We start from the raw sequence: 18,561 nt of genomic DNA, 5'->3' as shown, positions 1-18,561 counted from the left end.
ACATGTATGAATATTCCTATGAAAATTATATTAGCTAAAAACAGACATGTATATAAAAACAAGGAAACTGCAAGGGACTATCACATTATGCAAATAAAAAGTAACACTTAGCATTTTATAGGCAAATATACATGTAACGTTGCAGCATCTAAAGACTATATACATATTTATATATTTATGCACATACAAACATACAAACACTAGTTAAACACATACAAGCACATGTTAAACACCCATGTGTTTCACAAAAGGCTACAAACGACATATTGATTACTTACATTTTGGACCTGTCCAGGTGCCGACCCCCCCCCCCCCCCCCTTGGAAGTTTTAATTCTACTCTTCTGATGTCACTAGTTAGGGAGGCTGTTCCACACCCGGGCAGCCTCAAAACGAAAGGAGTTCTGTCCATACGTGGTGGTTCGTACTAGCTGTAGGCACTTCTAGTGTATGATCATACCCGCAATTATAAACAGGGATCTTAAACTTTCCAAGTTTTGAATGTACATGTATGTATTTAGGTAATATATTTTGTAAGCATTTGAAGATCTGTAGAAACTCTGTCATATTTTAAATCTCTATTTAAAAAAAACGTTCTTTCTCCAGACACTCCAAAATGGTAACCAACAGGTGATTGAAAACTCTGTTTTACACTGTAGACTCTGAAATGCATGCAGTTACTTAAATTTCCACATATTCTGCAATCTTTTGTCACAGGATGCAAATTGTTTTTGTGGTTATGAGATATATAGAAGTTAACCATTTTTCAGTTGTCTTTAGAAAAATGATAAAATATTTTTGACCCTTCAGCATTTTATAAAAGTAAGCAAACGCTTTTGATTTTGAAATCAAACCAGCACAATCTCAATATATATGAATGTACTTTTCTTACAAAATTCTTTGTTTTCCTTTTTTTTTCTCATCTTTATTTCATTTTCTCAATATCTATTTGTATTCTGTTTGTTTTTGCTATAGTTTGGCAATTGTACATGTTTTCTTAGTCATTGAAATATAAATTATATAAAAATCAGTCAACATTGTTCAATACTATTCAAACTAGAAAACATGCATGTACAACCAATCATTTTTTATTAAAATCATTTTATTAAAGCCAAGTAGTATATATATGTTTGTTTTGTCACTTTTATCTAACTGATTATGTAGCATAAGGGAAGACCCGTTGCAAATGTAGGGAGAACTTTTAGGTCAACCCTTTTGCCAAATATGTTATACCTTTGTATTGGAACTGCCTTTACATGTATGTATACAAGTATGTTTCTTTTTTCGGCAATAAAATAAGTTTAAAATAAAAAAAAAATCAAGCATTTGAAAGTCTCGATGGCAATTGTTTTAACCTACTTAAATGATTGTGGGTAGTTAATCTTATCAAGAAGACTTTTATATGATGATGTGAAATCACTAAAAACAATACGTTAGACCCTGTTCTGGAGTTTTTCAAGTTTGTCTACAGAAATGCCACACTATGGGGAGTAATTGAAGTTAAATATGACAAGCCTGCTAGCTACAATGAGGAAATTACTTTATCTTTGCAGGACATTTAGCTGTTTGCAGCTTTTTGGCAAATGGCTGATACCTGGGCATCGAAATTTAAATTATCGTCAATATCTACTCCTAGTTATTTGATATGTTCATCGCATGGGATAGTGCTGCCGCTTATATCATAATTATGACTTGATTTTAAGTATCACTGAAATAGCTTGAAACTTTTCAGGGCTTGCCTGCATTTGGTTGGATTTAAACCAATTAATGAGGATGTTACTTTGATGCTCAAATGTAGATTTGACAACTGTAGCATTTTTATGCCAGAAGGACAAAGTATTATCAGCATTTTAAATGTGTTACCCCATGCCCCTTTGAACCTTCGTAAAAAACTCGATATATAGCAGGTGCAAAAAAGAAAATCTCAACTGTTACATCAATCGAGCTTTTTACTATATGAATCAAGTGAAAGAAAAAACTGTGCTGTTAAATATCAATACAGTTTTCAAATCCTAAATAGACGTGCACCGAGTATAATGGGCTAGACAACACAGAAAAAGGCTCAAAGTCATGCGATAAGTATGTATGAATGTGTGCGGTTCTTTTTGCAATTTTATAAATCTAAAATGTCAAGAAAAAAAAAAACAACGTTTATACTAGTGTTCGCTTCTAACTGTTCAATACTGTAGAATGGTAGAGAACACGTTTGGACTTTTGTTCGCTTCGAACGTTCACTAACTTTAGCGGAGAACACATACAAGACGAGTGCTTTCTGACTGTTCATCAACTTACAAGGATAATTTGACACAGCCGTAGTAGACAGCTTCACTTAGTGCTTGGGCAAACAAAATGGATGCAATATACGCGCTATATTTCCACTTTTATTCCAGAATTATATCATACAGCATACAGCGTATAGCGTTAGGAGTATCGTTAGGCGTATAGCGGTCATTTTTGCTTTCAATAAAAACATTAAAAAATGTGAACAATATACATACTTACACAATTAAGAAGTTACAATAGAAAAGTATTGTGGGAATCACACTGTAAGTAATGTTAACAAATAGAAATACAGATTATCAAATATAACTATGATACAGTTCATTTATTTTAACATAAAAAATAAATGTATTTACCTTAACATTAATAAATATAATTATTTTAGAAAATAATTAGTTTAACAATAATTTTTCCGTACCAAGGTAAATAAATCAAAAATAAACATACTGTAAATTGAAACATACAAGATTCGTTTTTTTTTATTCCTAAATCTAACTTCAATTGCGCCTCGGGAAGGCGGAAAATCTTGTACAATTATTATTCCTATAGGGACAGTTTTTATAAACCAAAATGCAGGAAGCGCCCTCTAACAAAATAAAAGTAAAATTCCATTTTTTATATTTGGAGATCAATAATTACTAGGGAACGCCAAGTTCTGACACTAAAGTAACACTGTGCTGGACAGTTGGCATGCTTTAGTGAATCAAAACAAAGTAAATTGGTTTCTGATAAGTAACATCACCAAACAACATTGGGAGTCTGGAATAAATGAGAATACCTCAAACCGGTGAAATAAAAATACATTATAAAACATAGTAAGATTCAGCAAATGATATTGAACATTAATTATGAAAAAAGACGGTATGTATTTGTTTTTGATTTCCTAAGCTTGTCTAACTTTTAATGAAGTTGGCTTATACGGGATAGGGATTTATTTAGAGTTGTCTATAAGCGCACTTAAAGGCCTTAAATCGTCCAACCTCATATTATCCGGTAGCTTCAAATTGATACACTTTAAAGTACAAAAACAACAACAACAACAACAAAAACATGTACTCTTGGTTGGTTGGTTGTTTTGAGATGTTTTCATCATTAGAGTAAATTACATGTTAAAACAAGTGATAAACAAGGCTGACGGAGAATCATGTTAAAGAACAATGTACTGTTCAAAACTCAGGATCCCTTGTCAGTCTTTATATCCATTTTGGGACATTGTTTTCACTTTTAAAAGTACTAAGTATATAAAGTATGTTTTTGTTATAATTTCTATTGAAATATACTAACAGTCTCCAAAGCATTTTAAGATACAATATATAATTATTTATAAGACAATAAAAAGAGATATAAAACATGAAAACATCATTTTTTAAAATCTTTTTTTAATTAATTAACCCAGAGGACGGGAGAACACCAGATAACGTTCCCGATTATGAAATCAGTTCTTATTATGTTTTATACTAGTTTTTTCCTTTATATAAACTCCCTTGTAATGTTCGTTATTTCTTGTATGTATACAATTTTATGTCAATTTTATGCTGATTAAAATATATGTTATGTTTAAAAAAAACAACAAAAAAAAACCACACTTTACACCACACAATCTGTATGACAATAATTGTATGTATACAATTTTATGTTGAATAGAATATATATATTATGTTTGAAAAAAAAAACAAAAAAACAAAAACAACAACAAAAAACAACAACAACAAAAACATACACATCTATGACTATAAATTGTATTATACAATTTTATGTTGAATAAAATATATTTTATGTTATTAACGCTTCAAAATCGAAAGTATTAAGAAATGCTATGTCACAAATATATATTTTTACTGCTTTGTTCTGTAAATTCGTTTTCACATATATTTTCTGTTTTGCATAATATCTAATGAACTCATTTCATAACCGTGTAACTGCATTGTATTATAATTATAAAAATATTTTAACAGGACATTAATTGCAATAACCATATAACAAAAAGCAATACAACTAATTGATTATAATTCTCCACACCCCATGAAATTACACTCAATAAGAATTATGTGCAGACATTCACGTTTATGTATTTACAACACATCATGCCTTAAGAACAAGTACATTTTTCCTACATGTATTTATAAAGGTCAGTCATGAGCTTTATATAATACTCAAATAAGCCGCGTCGCGACAAAACCAACGTAACGCGTTTGCGACCAGCATGGATCCAGACCAGCCTGCTCATCCGCGCAGTCTGATCAGGATCCATGCTGTTTGCTATCAGTTTCTCTACTTGTTATAGGGTTTGTAAACGAACAGCATGGATCCTGATCAGACTGCGCGGATGCGCAGGCTGGTCTGGATCCATGCTGGTCGCAAACCCATTACGTTAGTTTTGTCGTGACGCGGCTCAAATATTGGCTTAAGAACATATTACACGTCCACCTCCAGAAGAAAAAAAAAAACACTGAATAAAATAATTGTTTGTCATAAAAGCAAAAATCAAAAAATAAAATAACGAAATCATAATATTATATTGACTTTCATACACAATATTAAATGAATGTTACTAAAAGAAACAGAATCAAAATAGGTAAATTAGTAACTTTTTGAAAACTATAACAGGGCGCCGAGAAAAAATCAAAGTGCTGAAGGCACTGCAGTTGGGACGTATGAAGGATCAAATAACTATTTTTTCTATTTCGGGGCAGATAATTCAATGAGTGAAGGGTGTTGCCGGTTGATAAATATAAAGTGCACAATTCAGTAAATGAACAGTAGATGATACAATTATTCTATGACACACATGTTAAATATAATATTTAGGTTTACATGTATGTGTAGGTCCATCATAAACCGTTATTGGCCTTTTTTGACAAGAGCAACAAGTGAAATTAGAGCTACCAGAGGAAACTGCAAGCTTGACTATTTTAACACATGACATTATAAAGGGAGACAAAGCTATGAAAAAATAATCAATTGTGATATATATCAAATTTTCTGTATCAGTATCAAGTAAAACACTCAAATGGTCAATATTTTTTGCATCACATTATATGAATGTGACCATGTCATTAGAACTTATAATGGCCTTTGTTTACTGCAATTCTCATGCTAATCTCTTTCACTGTATAACGTTTATAAAGTTTCAATCAAATTCCTTCAATATTTTAATCCTCTCTCTGAACAGTATCATGAAATATATACGGAGATAATTCAAAAACTAAGTAATGTAGAATTTTGGTTATTTGACACAAGACTTCTGCTCACTAGTCTCTACAACTGTATTTAGTTTGAGTGTGATATCATTGAAAAGAGATTTACTCCAGACAACCATTATTTTAAAAGTTGTTGAACATGTATTTTAAGAGATGATAATTGTAAAATTAAGCTAGAAACTAGAACTCCGCAAGTCGGATGTGTCGCCTTGTGAACAATGTAGTTTAGGAGAAATGGCCAGGACAAAAATGAAATATGAAAAATAACAAAGGGCAATAACTAACTAGAAATGTGTCATCATGCCACGGATGCCCCCGCATGCAGCCAAAATTTCAGATGGTGCATTAATTATTTTTTTCATTTTAAGTTCAAAGCCCTTAAAACTTTAAAATGTTAACACAAACCATTTTCATACAATGTTCAAGGCACTGAAATTATTCAGTCTTAACCTTTTAAAAATAACATATTTCATATTTGTAGCCAAAATAATGGCTAAAAGTATGAGTGCTGAAACTGAAAGAACAAAATTTTTCCAACATTCAGGAAAGATAAGTTTGTCTAAAATCATTGAACCACAACCAAAATTCATACTTAAACTGCTTATTCCTAAGATGTATCTATATTATTTTCAAAGTGAAAGGGACATAACTCTGCAAAAAAAATCATCAAACCCTGACCAAATTTCAACTTGACCTGCCCATTCCTTTGACATATCCATATGTCAAATTAAGTTGAATATGTAACACTGTTGGGTAGATAATGAACAGAAACTGTAAATTTCATATTATTTTCAAAGTGGAAGGGGCATAACTCTGCCAAAAATCATTGAACCATGACCAAATTCCAACTTGGCCTGGGCATTCCAAAAACATATCCATATGTCAAATTTGAGTTGAATGTGTTGTACTGTTGGGGAGATAATAAACGGAAACTGAAAATTTCATATAACTTTCAAAGTGAAAGGGGCATAACTCTGCCAAAAATCATTGAACCATGACCAAATTTGAACATGACCTGCGCATTCTTTTGACGCATCCATATGTCAAGTTTGAGTTGAATGTGTTGTACTGTTGGGGAGGTAATGAACGGAAACTGAAAATTTCACATTATTTTCAAAGTAAAAGGGGCATAACTCTGCCAAAAATCATCGAACCATGACCAAATTCGAACTTGACCTGTATTTTGTCATGACATATCCATAAGTCAAGTTTGAGTTGAATGTGTTGTACCGTTGGGGAGATAATAAACGGAAACTGAAAATTCACATTATTTTCAAAGTAAAAGGGGCATAACTCTGCCAAAAATCATCGAACCATGACCAAATTCGAACTTGGCCTGTATTTTCTAATGACATATCCATATGTCAAGTTTGAGTTGAATGTGTTGTACCGTTGGGGAGATAATGAACGGAAACTGAAAATTTCATATTATTTTCAAAGTAAAAGGGGCATAACTCTGCCAAAAATCATCAAACCATGACCAAATTCGAACTTGACCTATATTTTGTCATGCCATATCCATATGTCAAGTTTGAGTTGAATGTGTTGTACCGTTGGGGAGATAATGAACGGAAACTGAAATTTCATATTATTTTCAAAGTAAAAGGGGCATAACTCTGTCAAAAATCATCGAACCATGACCAAATTCGAACTTGACCTGTATTTTGTCATGACATATTCATATGTCAAATTTGAGTTGAATGTGTGCAACCGTTCTTAAGATAATGAACGGAAACTGATGATGACGGAATGACAGAATGACGGAAGGACGGAAGGACGGAATGACGGAACAGGGTAACACTATATGCCCCGGCCATTACATGGCGGGGGCATAAAAAATAATAAGTGCAGAGCAGCAGTTTCTGAACACTGCACTTCTCAATAAGATCTATCATTCTATGATGGTTCAAGTCCATAGCTTTCATACTTGAGGAGAAATGACCAGGACAAAAATAAAGAAAGAAAATCAACAAAGGGCAATAACTCAAAAAATAAGAAATGCAGAGTACCAGTTCTTGTGCACTGCACTTCTTCTTAATGAGATCTATCATCCTATGAAGTTTCAAGTCCATAGCTTTTATACTTAAGGAGAAATGGCCCGGACAAAATTAAAGTATGAAAATAAACAAAGGGCAATAACTCAAAAAATAAGAAATGCAGAGTACTGGTTCTTGTGCACTGCACTTCTTCTTAATGAGACCTATCATCCTATGAAGTTTCAAGTCCATGGCTTTTATTCATTAGAAGAAATGGCCTGGACAAAAATAAAGTATGAAAATTAACAAAGGGCAATAACTCAAAAATTAGGAAGTACAGAGTACTGGTTCTTGTGCACTGCACTTCTTCTTAATGAGATCTATCATCCTATGAAGTATCAAGTCCATAGCTTTTTTAGTTGAAGAGAAATGGCCCGGACAAAATTAAAGTATGAAAATTAACAAAGGGCAATAACTCAAAAAATAAGAACTGCAGAGTACCGGTCCTTGTGCACTGCACTTCGGGTTATTAAAAGAAGCATGCATACCAAGTTTGAAGTCAATCAGACTTAAAGTGACTGAGTTATGCTCCGGGACACCGACAACGACACCGACAAAAGTAACCCCTATATGTCACCTTTTCAAGGCGACACAAAAATTAGGGTTATTTGAAAAAACACTTTCTTTCACTTGATTATTTTCGCTGTGTAAAAGTTTAATCAAATTTCATCAACTCTTTTTCCAGTATTTCTCTGGACAAGCATAATTAAGTACATGTATAATAAAGGTAGATAATTAAATAAGAGGGCCATGATGGCTCTGAGGTTGCTCACCTGTATATACCCCCCCCCCCCACCCTGCAGGGCCAGTTTTAACCCAAGGGCTTTTATTTGAACAAACTTGGAAGACATCCCTAAGAAGATGATTCATGCTAAACATCAAAGCTCTAGCTTATTGGGTTTTTTTAAAGAAGATTTTTTAAGTTTTTACTAACACATACTGTTAAAAACAATGACAACCCTGGAGCAGGGCCAGTTTTGACCCCAGGGCTTTTATTTGAACAAACTTTGTAGACACTCACTAGAAGATGTTTCAACTTATAATATAAACTCTAGCTATTTGGGTTCTTTAAAAAAGATTTTTGAAGTTCTTACTATATGCATATAGGGAAAATCAATGATCCCCTTGGGCAGGGCCAATTTTGACCCCGGGGCTTTTATTTGAACAAACTTGGTAGACACTCATTAGAAGATGTTCATGCTAAATATCTTAGCTCTAGCTCTTTGGGTTCTTTAAAAGAAGATTTTTTAAGTTTTTACTATTTGCATTTAAAGAAAATTAATGACCCCCTAGGGCAGGACCAATTTTGACCCCAGGGCTTTTATTTTAACAATCTTTGTAAACACTCACTAGAAGATATTTCATGCTAAAATATCTTAGCTCTAGCTCTTTTAGTTCCTTAAAAGAAGATTTTTTTAAGTTTTTACTATATGCATTTAAAGAAAATTAATGACCCCCTGGGGCAGGACCAATTTTGACCCCGGGCCTTTTATTTGAACAAACTTGGTAAACACTCATTAGATGATGTTTCATGCTTAATATCTTAGCTCTAGCTCTTTGGGTTCTTTAAAAGAAGATTTTATAAAGTTTTTACTATATGCACATAGGTAAAATCAATGACCCCTGGGGTGGGGCCAATTTTGACCCCAGGGCTTTTATTTAAACAAACTTGGTAGACACTCACTAAAGGATGTTTCAAGCCAAATATCTAAGCTCTAGCTCTTAGGGTTTTTTTAAAGATGATATTTAAAGTTTTTTTCTTTCGGTTCCCATGGCAACCGGAGTTCAGCATGGAATTAAATTCTTTGCACAATTTTTAAAGGTGACAGCCAAAGGAACATTGGATGAAAAGGGATCACAAAAGCTCAACCTGTCACTTTGTGACAGGTGAGCTAAAAACTAAGGAATGGAGTTATGGTTCTTTGACACATTGGAAAATTCGAGTCGTTCAAGTTGATGTAGATTCAGTGATAGTTTGGAATAAGCATTTTTAACTTAAGGGATATAATTAAAACATGAAGCAAGGTAGAGTTATGTTTCTTGAACATTGCACTTCCTCTTAAAAGTCTCTATCACTTTGTGAAGTTTACATAAAATCCCTTCAATACATATCTAGTTATATTCATATTTCGGACAAGAGTGTGAAGGACAAATGTCTTCCTAAGTTCAGACTATGTTTTTTTTCCTTTATCAACTAAAATCTCAAAAACACCATTAAAAACATATTTTCCTCACATGAGCAACCTTTTTCCCCAAAAGTACAAGTCTGTATGGAATGAACACAGATATTTATCCATAATATTACTTGAGTCCATACCGACAGATGGTTAAGACCGCAACTATATTCTCTCCCTTTCAGGAGCATAAATTATAATAACATGCTAAATCTCTGTATAGTTCTATATCAGATACCAGTATGATGAACCTTACTTTTGTACCATTTAAGTTATAGCAAAATTAAAAGCTTTCATTGACATACAGAAATGGGTCAGCCTTTAGTCCCCTCTTAATGAAAATATAAGGGGACTTATAACAACAATTTATTCTCATAGTTTCAATTCTCAGGTTTATTACTTATCATTACACCAGGCAAGCTAAGATACATGATAAAACCACAGGCACTATATACCACATTTACCCATATACGCTCATAATACTATATATAAAGAATAAAGGTCCCTAACGAGAGAAAAATATCATGCAAAACAAACAAGAACTGTTCGGTAAAAATACACCAGATCACTATTTTATTTTTGTGGTTGTCTCTAGGAATAATGTATCCTATCATAAACACTTTACTTCATCGAAATCCTACAAAATGCTCCAAAATACGAGCAAGTTTCCAAATTTCACTGAAATGTCATTGCATGTCGTTTTCGACGTCCAAGCGATGCGTGTAAACAAAGGTGAATTCTGGTCAATTTCTACAAAATCAACGAATAACTGTTAAGATTTCGACATACTTTCTTTAAGGCAACTTGTATACAGTCAAACTGCGATGTCTTTACTTCACAACTGTCCGACGATAACACTAACAAGCTAAAAAATTAACAAGAATGTCGAACGACACATATACCCCCCTTTCTAGCAATTGACTCACATAATTGGTAATTTTATTACAGAAACTTGCCAAAAATGGGTACATGGAAGTGTTAAATTATGGAAAAATCAACAGAAACCATTTTGAAATTTAAGGCCCATGTGACATTGACCTTTGACCTAATGACCCCTAAATCGTTAGAGGTCATCTACTACTTATGACCAATAACTAGGTGAAATATGAAGACTTTGTGATGAATACTTTTTCAAGATAATCAGCGGAAACCCTTTTGACATTTAAGGCCCCTGTGACCTTGACCTTTGACCTAGTGACCCCAAAATAAATAGGTGTCATCTACTAGTTATGACCAATCACTATGTGAAATATGAAGACTTTGTGATACATACTTTTTCAAGATAATCAGCGGAAACCATTTTGACATTTAAGGCCCCTGTGACCTTGACCTTTGACCTAGTGACCCCAAAATCAATAGGGGTCATCTACTAGTGATGACCAATCACTATGTGAAATATGAAGACTTTGTGATACATACTTTTTCAAGATAATCAGCGGAAACCATTTTGACATTTAAGGCCCCTGTGACCTTTGACCTAGTGACCCCAAAATCAATAGGGGTCATCTACTAGTGATGACCAATCACTATGTGAAATATGAAGACTTTGTGATACATACTTTTCAAGATAATCAGCGGAAACCATTTTGACATTTAAGGTCCCTGTGACCTTGACCTTTGACCTAGTGACCCCAAAATCAATAGGGGTCATCTACTAGTTATGACCAATCACTATGTAAAATATGAAGACTTTGTGATAAATACTTTTCAAGATAATCAGCGGAAACCATGTGGTCTACCGACGGACAGACCGACGGACCGACAGACAGACCGACAGACCGACATTAGCAAAACAATATACCCCCTCTTCTTCGAAGGGGGGCATAAAAATAATTGACAGCTCCGTTCCAGAAAGTAACCATTTCCTACATTACCGCACTGAATATAAGGTAAAGTAATGATTGGTTAAGCGGGAAATCCGAGTTTTAACATTTTCCTTTAACACAATGTTCATGACTGGCCTTTACTATTGACAGGGGATTCAATTCAGACTAGCCCTCTAAAATACTCCAACTAGTCCAAAGTGTTAATGGTGCCTATACAGTTATGATCACTACATCTGGAAACTGGAGATTCCCACCGAGTGTGATGCTTATCTTCATTCGCTTGACAGTGACACATGTCCACCTTAAAAAAAAGCAATAAAAATTATATGAAGTGCAATAATTTGCAAAAAAAATGCTTATCTTATTTGTCTCTTCTTACATTTATAATGCAGAGCACTAGATTTGTGTGTCTGTCATACAAAATGACTTTCAATAATACTATTTAAATATATTTGAAATACAATTTCTTTAATAAATACTCATAGTAATACTAAATTCCTTTTTTGTGATATTTTTTCTGACACATATGTGCAGACAGTACATTGTGTACACCGGTCTTACTGACCTGTGTGAAACCACTCTAAGCATGATGGAACGCACTACTTTTACATGGCGGCTTTAACACCGAAGTGATAGAACAAAACGGAAATCAGGCCACTTGAAAATTTAAACTTTTTCCATACTCTGTTGGTGTAATAGCCTTTACATCATTTTTACTCAAAACATGCGCAAAACACTCCTTCTGACAATCCTTTATTGGTATTCGTTCAACACTCGTATTTCGTCAATTGTTAGTTTAAATTAAAACCGAAAGTGAAAGTAGTTTTGAATATTTTAATACATAGTAACACAGTGGAACTATCAAATTTGCACTTGCAATATTTAAACTCTGAAAAACAATGAGCAATGAACAATATATTGTGTTTTATTAATAAAATTGTCATCCCTACGCAGACTTCTTTATGTCAGAGTTATTTTTACCCTCATTTGGGGTGAGTAATGCGTTGTGAAAGACTGGTGTGTATACAATTCAGACAGTATACAATTAATTTGTTTCGACGGCATACAATTTAAAGGTATAATTACTTATTGGCTACAAATAAAGTAAATAATGGTTAGTTTAATAACCAATCTGAATGTTTCAAAGATTATCCCTTCAAACTTTAAAAACAGTCTGTCAATTAAATAGATCTTAGCAATAAAGGCACACTAAGAAGAAAACTAGAAATGTGTCCATAGGACACGGGGATGCCCCCACAAGCCACTGTTCAGTCAATCTTATGACTCTAGGTCAAATATTTTTTTGGACTACATGTGCCACAAGTTGAAAACTAAAAATCAAAAAAAGGGCCATAATTCTCTAAAATTTGGTCGCAGCAAAAATTCCTTCCTTTACTACCATCTACACATTAAGGTTGTTCATCCCTGGAAGTTTAAGCAAAATCTGCCATCTGGTTTAAGAGGAGTTGCGTTCACAAAATTTCTACATAGTATATAATGAAAAAATCAAAAAAGGGCCATAATTCTGTTAAATTTGGTTGCAGCAAAAATTTCTTTCTTTACTACCATCTACACATTAAGGTTGTTCATCCCTGGAAGTTTAAGCAAAATCTGCCATCCGATTTAAGAGGAGTTGCATTCACAAAATTTCTACATAGTAATTATCGTGAAAAAATCAACAAAGGGCCATAATTCTGTAAAATTTGGTCGCAGCAAAAATTCTTTCCTTTACTACCATCTACACCTGAAGGTTGTTCATCCCTGTAAGTTTAAGCAAAATTTGCCATCCGGTTTAAGAGGAGTTGCGTTCACAAAATTTCTACATAGTATATAAGTGAAACTAGAAATGTGTCCATAGGACACGGATGCCCCCACACGCCACTGTTCTGTCAATCTTATGACTCTAGGTCAAATATTGTTTTCATTAATTTTTTTTGGAAAACAGTTTGGTTTGTGAAATATACATTAAATATTATATAAGTACCTGTTGTTTGTAATAATCTTCTAGTCTTTGTTTAATCTTATACTGTACTTTTTTCTAGCTACATGTACCAGCCTTTCCAAGTGAATATTAAAGTAAATGATCTTTTATTTCCCTGAAAATATCAATTTAGAGATTTCATTTTCAAATTCATCTAATACTACTCTCTTAGTGTGTGTATATACAATGTATATATGTGTCTATACAATGTATATATATCATATGTTTACACAATAATATGATTGTGTACAGCATGTAATGACATAATTAAAATTTGAAAAAATTATGATAATAAAATATTAATAATATTTCTTCATATTACTCCACAGTATTACCACTAAAATAGAAAATGTTCTATCATTTTATTATGATCTTTATTTTTTACATGTAGATTTGTGAAAAAAATGTGAATATCAGTAGTGTCAAAAATTGTTAAATCATATAAAATGTCTAATTTAAACACTGATAAATTACTTCAACCATGTATTGAGAACAGGTATAGATCATTTCCAACAGTCTTGCTGTTGTGTTGACATTTTCGCGACATGGTTGTGTGTCTGCCTCGTAATCAAGAGGTCTGGGGTTCAAATCCCTTTAAGTGCCTGAAGATTTTTCAGGTTAACAATTATCAAGGTGGCAGTGATTTTTTTTTTCAACTTTCAAAACAACCTGTGGCTTTATAAATGGGAAACTATAGCTTGATTAATGAGAAAAGAGGAAAAATTTCAACCACTGAAAATGGAATTTACCCATACATTTAAAAAAAGTGTAATTCAATTTAAAGGGGTTCCATTGAGGTATTTTGTCATGATGGAACTGAAATATTTTTTCCAGATAAATGTACCATTTGATGAATGTTTAGAACACTAATCTTTGTACAAACCTTTAGATCATTTGCGCACTTTGTTTTTCCAGAATAATTATTCAAATTGTAAAAAGATGACCCAAAATGAAATGGCTAGACTTTAAATAGATATAGATATAATAATTTATAAAGGTCAAAATAAAATTATTCTGAAATATTCAAGAATGTGCCCCATTTGGTAGAGACGTAACGGCCGTGACAAGACCAAAAAATTGTAGGCATATATGCCGGTTTTCCTGTAAAGGCAGACATCTGTGTAATATCAATTTGTAAAATCTGTCGATTTGCAGTCTAACTGTCTAAGTATGATCGAAATGTCTTGGGTACGAAAGACTCGAGATCTCCAAATTACTTCGAAATTATTTACGAAAGTTTTAGTCCTCGGAAACAAATTGGCATCAATAAATAAACTTAATATTATTATTCATCAAATTCATAACATATTTTGCTTTATAACTTACCTTATGAGCTTAACAGGCTGATAATTATGCTCGTGAAGTAGGTCAAAAAATATACCGGAAGTTGTCGGATTCATTTAACCTAATTATCGGCTAATTCAGAGACGAATAGATTATCTACATCTCTGGCTAATTCTATTTCAATATCCACTTTGCAATTATAAACTACAAAATTTATCCGATAAATAATGTCTTTTTCAAAAATTTCTGGAATATAATACAAAAAAATGTGATGATAAGGCGGATGAGTAAGTTAAATATTGCAAGCCGTCAAGCACTATGACCCAATTAATTTACTATCCCATTCATAGAATTATGTGACCTTTCAAATTGTATCCGCTACGTTTCTAATACCGTAATTCAAGCTCAATTGCACATTATTTCCAATAATAAATTTCTTGTCTCCTCTTCTGTTCGCAATAAATCGAAGTTTTCAGAAATTCAGAGCACTATTTTTCACTCGCGGCGGTTATGCGTCGGTCATGGTCGGGTGATCACTATGAATTCAGCTTACGTTGATATGTTAGAATACAATATAGCATATAGAGTGGCGATGAAACGTCACAGCAGTGGGCGTTACCCTGTATGGTTGGAAATTTCGGGTTTGTAAGTGCACTAGTTGGGACTACGTCCCAACTAAAAAGCTTTTGAGAAACAAAAATCATTTCTAAAGCGTAACGGGCCTTTAACGTTCAGAAAACTATTATTGATAGTTTAGAACTCCAGAATGAGTATTATTAAGGAATGTAAGGCATGATAATTCTTACTTCCTTGTATTTTTGCAATGTCTAGGGTCTAAATACGTATAATTAGATACAATGATTACAACCTGGATATGTTCTACATATGTTTTGGTCTGATATACCATTTTTTTTAAATCTGGTGCACTTTCGAAATTCCAGCCTTTTGCGATACTAAACTTTATGTTTGGTTATGGATGATGTCAAATATTGAATGGTATCATTTCTTTGATTTTTTTGACTGATTAAAAACAATTGACTTAATTGACAACTTAGTGCTTAACAAATTAAATGTGACTATAGCCAGTGTTTTAACTATTCTTTAATATGTCGCAAGCAAAAATATTTTAGAAATAGTCTTTTCTAACTTTTAAAAATAATGAATTGCCAACGAAAAAGAATGTTCGCATTATTAATTTGTTGTTTATCATTTTATGGGCTATGAAAACAGAGCGGGATACTCTAATAGATTTATAACTTAAAACTTTTTTTATAAAATAAACAAAGTACCCTTCACCTATTTAATTACGAACTATTTTTATGACAATAACAATAACAGTTCTAACAGAATTAGTCGATGTTTTGCAACATCTTGCAGTAGGATAGTTTGTATCTCTTATGAGCCTAAATTAATGCAGTAGAATTGTTTACAATTTTTTAAAATTCCGAAGTACCAGTAAATGCATATACGCAAATCACGCAATACAAATACAAGTATACATGTATAGACTGTAACAAACAAGCAATTAAACATGAAAGCAAACGACAAACATCCGTACAGTAATGAAATCAGCTAACATATATTGATTAACCTCAAAAACTTAAGATTTTACATTATACATATAAATACATGCATATCTTAAACAATTAAATAGAGGATATTTGTTTGTTTGTGTGTAAGATGAAATTTTATTTCATCGAGTGAGCTTTAAAAACAGTATTCTCACGAGTGGCGTAGCCACGAGTGAGAATGCTGTTTTTAAAGTTCACGAGATGAAATAAAATTACATCTTACACAACAAACAGACAAATTTTCTTTTTATTTTATGCTTAAAAACAAGTTAAAACGAAATTTCCATAATTTTAACGTTAATATTAAAATCTGTTTCCCCCATTGAGAGCCCCATTTAGACGGAATTTCTCATTAAAAACAAGAAGTCTTGAGCTGAAAAATAAGTCCGCCAATCAAGGTTAAATGACGATGATATTTATTCATTTTATTAAAAAAAATGAATGATCGCTTGTTTTAATCATAAAAACAAACAATTATTGCAGGAGAAAATTCCAACCATCCATCCATAATTCTGTTACTTACTGCGAATTTATATTAGACCTGGCTTTCTAAAATGTAAACGGCAGCCATTTTTTTAAGTTGTGTATTTCATGGGAGGAAAATAATTGTGTAAGATTCAGAAGGATATAATTTGGATTTGTTAGTCATACACCTTTTTAAAAGAAAGAAAACTTATTTGAGGATTGTAACAGACAAAAAATAAGTGTTGACAGAAGTGAAAACATTCAGAAAAGGAGCTAGGAAAATGGAAAAATTGGAAGCTTGCTGAAGGAACGCTGGGTTGTTTTAACTTATTTTACGAGTGATGGCTGTCAATGCTTTTCAATTTTTCATAAAGCATACGGCAGTTATTGCTCGTAGGATACTTAAATATGCCCAAATGTCATCAAGAGCCCGTTTTGCATGGGGAAGGAATGTATTTTTCAGACTGTAAAAACGAAACAAAAAAAATTTAGAGACAAAATTTGGTGATTGGAATTTGAAGGAATAGAAGTAAGTTTTCTCTCTGTGTTACTTTTGACATTTAAGTTATTTATCTATTTCAGCTTTGCTATTTCTTTTAACAGCCTGACATTGTCAGAATTGTCGGTAAAAATAAAATTGAGGTACCACATGGGGAAAATCTTAAAAAAGTAGTTTCGTCATTGAAAAAAATGAAATTATATTTTGATAATTTTCACTGTGAAATTATCAAATATAATTTTCACGGATAAATCAGTAATCCACTGAAAAGCATAAAATAAAAATGAATCTTGTGAAGTTGCGACAGGCTATTCAATAATCAATATATACGAAATAAACATATGCCTAAATTTGATGTCCTTTTAAATATCTTCATACGATAAATTTACATCACATTTTCAAAATGGATTTTGCACATTTTCTGAAAATGAAACACGTAAAGAGTGACACTATAAATTCTTAGGAATCGAAGATCCTTAATACGAAAAGAGAAATTAATATCTTTTATGGTCATGTATATAAGTTTGTATTGTTTATTTGCTATAAAAATTGTATAATGTTCCAGGCAGTGAATAGTCTTCATTGAATATAGATGAAGAAGAAGCTTTATTATGCAATACATCATATACTCGTATCCATCACCCATGAGCATAACATCAATAAAAACATACGATCTATCAATTCATTCATGGTGAGATGGCAAATTATTGAATATACATATATGTACAAATATCAATTTCTTTAAATAAATGGGCATAATGAAAATACTAAAACATTTTAATAATTTTATCATTTTGGGAGAGATATCATAATAAAAATGTCCAAACGTTATGTACTTATGCAGATGAAAAAGATTTGAAATTGACAAAATAGCTAGTTTTATGTATTTTGATTTGTTTTCCTTTCTATTTCAAAACTTTATATACATAAGTTGCAAGATTTCGGATATCATTGCTTTTTGTTTTCGCTATTTAATAATTGCAAAAATATTATAGCCCAAGTGCCTCCAAAACTATTTTCAGATATATGGTTTCCTTAATTTAAATCTAGAAAAATCTAGATATTCAATAACAAAGTGAAATTCATCTTCTAGCTCGTGACAGCTAAGGCATATTCTATCTTCATATGGAATTATATTTTGACAACATACATCTACCAGTCTCGACAGCTGACCTATGCGATGATAATCTTCAACGGGTTATTGTTACTTTTTTATGACTGATAAGTAGTTAATGAATCTGTAATCA

At 32.4% G+C, this 18,561-nt stretch overlaps 1 long non-coding RNA gene across 1 annotated transcript; it reads right to left on the bottom strand.

Annotated features, from left to right (window-relative positions):
* Positions 1-10,063: 10,063 nt before the first annotated feature.
* Positions 10,064-15,461, bottom strand: LOC132741730 (uncharacterized). Its single transcript, XR_009627320.1, has 3 exons — positions 14,822-15,461; positions 13,499-13,610; positions 10,064-11,815 (listed from the first exon to the last, which is right to left on the bottom strand). It is a non-coding gene; the product is annotated as an uncharacterized LOC132741730 (long non-coding RNA).
* Between the last annotated feature and the right edge of the window lie 3,100 nt (positions 15,462-18,561).

The sequence above is a fragment of the Ruditapes philippinarum genome, unplaced genomic scaffold (assembly GCF_026571515.1).
Source record: "Ruditapes philippinarum isolate M1 unplaced genomic scaffold, ASM2657151v2 ctg16942_1_1_1_1, whole genome shotgun sequence".
NCBI classification, from domain to species: Eukaryota; Metazoa; Mollusca; class Bivalvia; order Venerida; family Veneridae; genus Ruditapes; species Ruditapes philippinarum.
The sequence above is the reverse complement of the archived record's forward strand: the minus strand, read 5'-3'. Positions and strand labels throughout refer to the sequence as shown.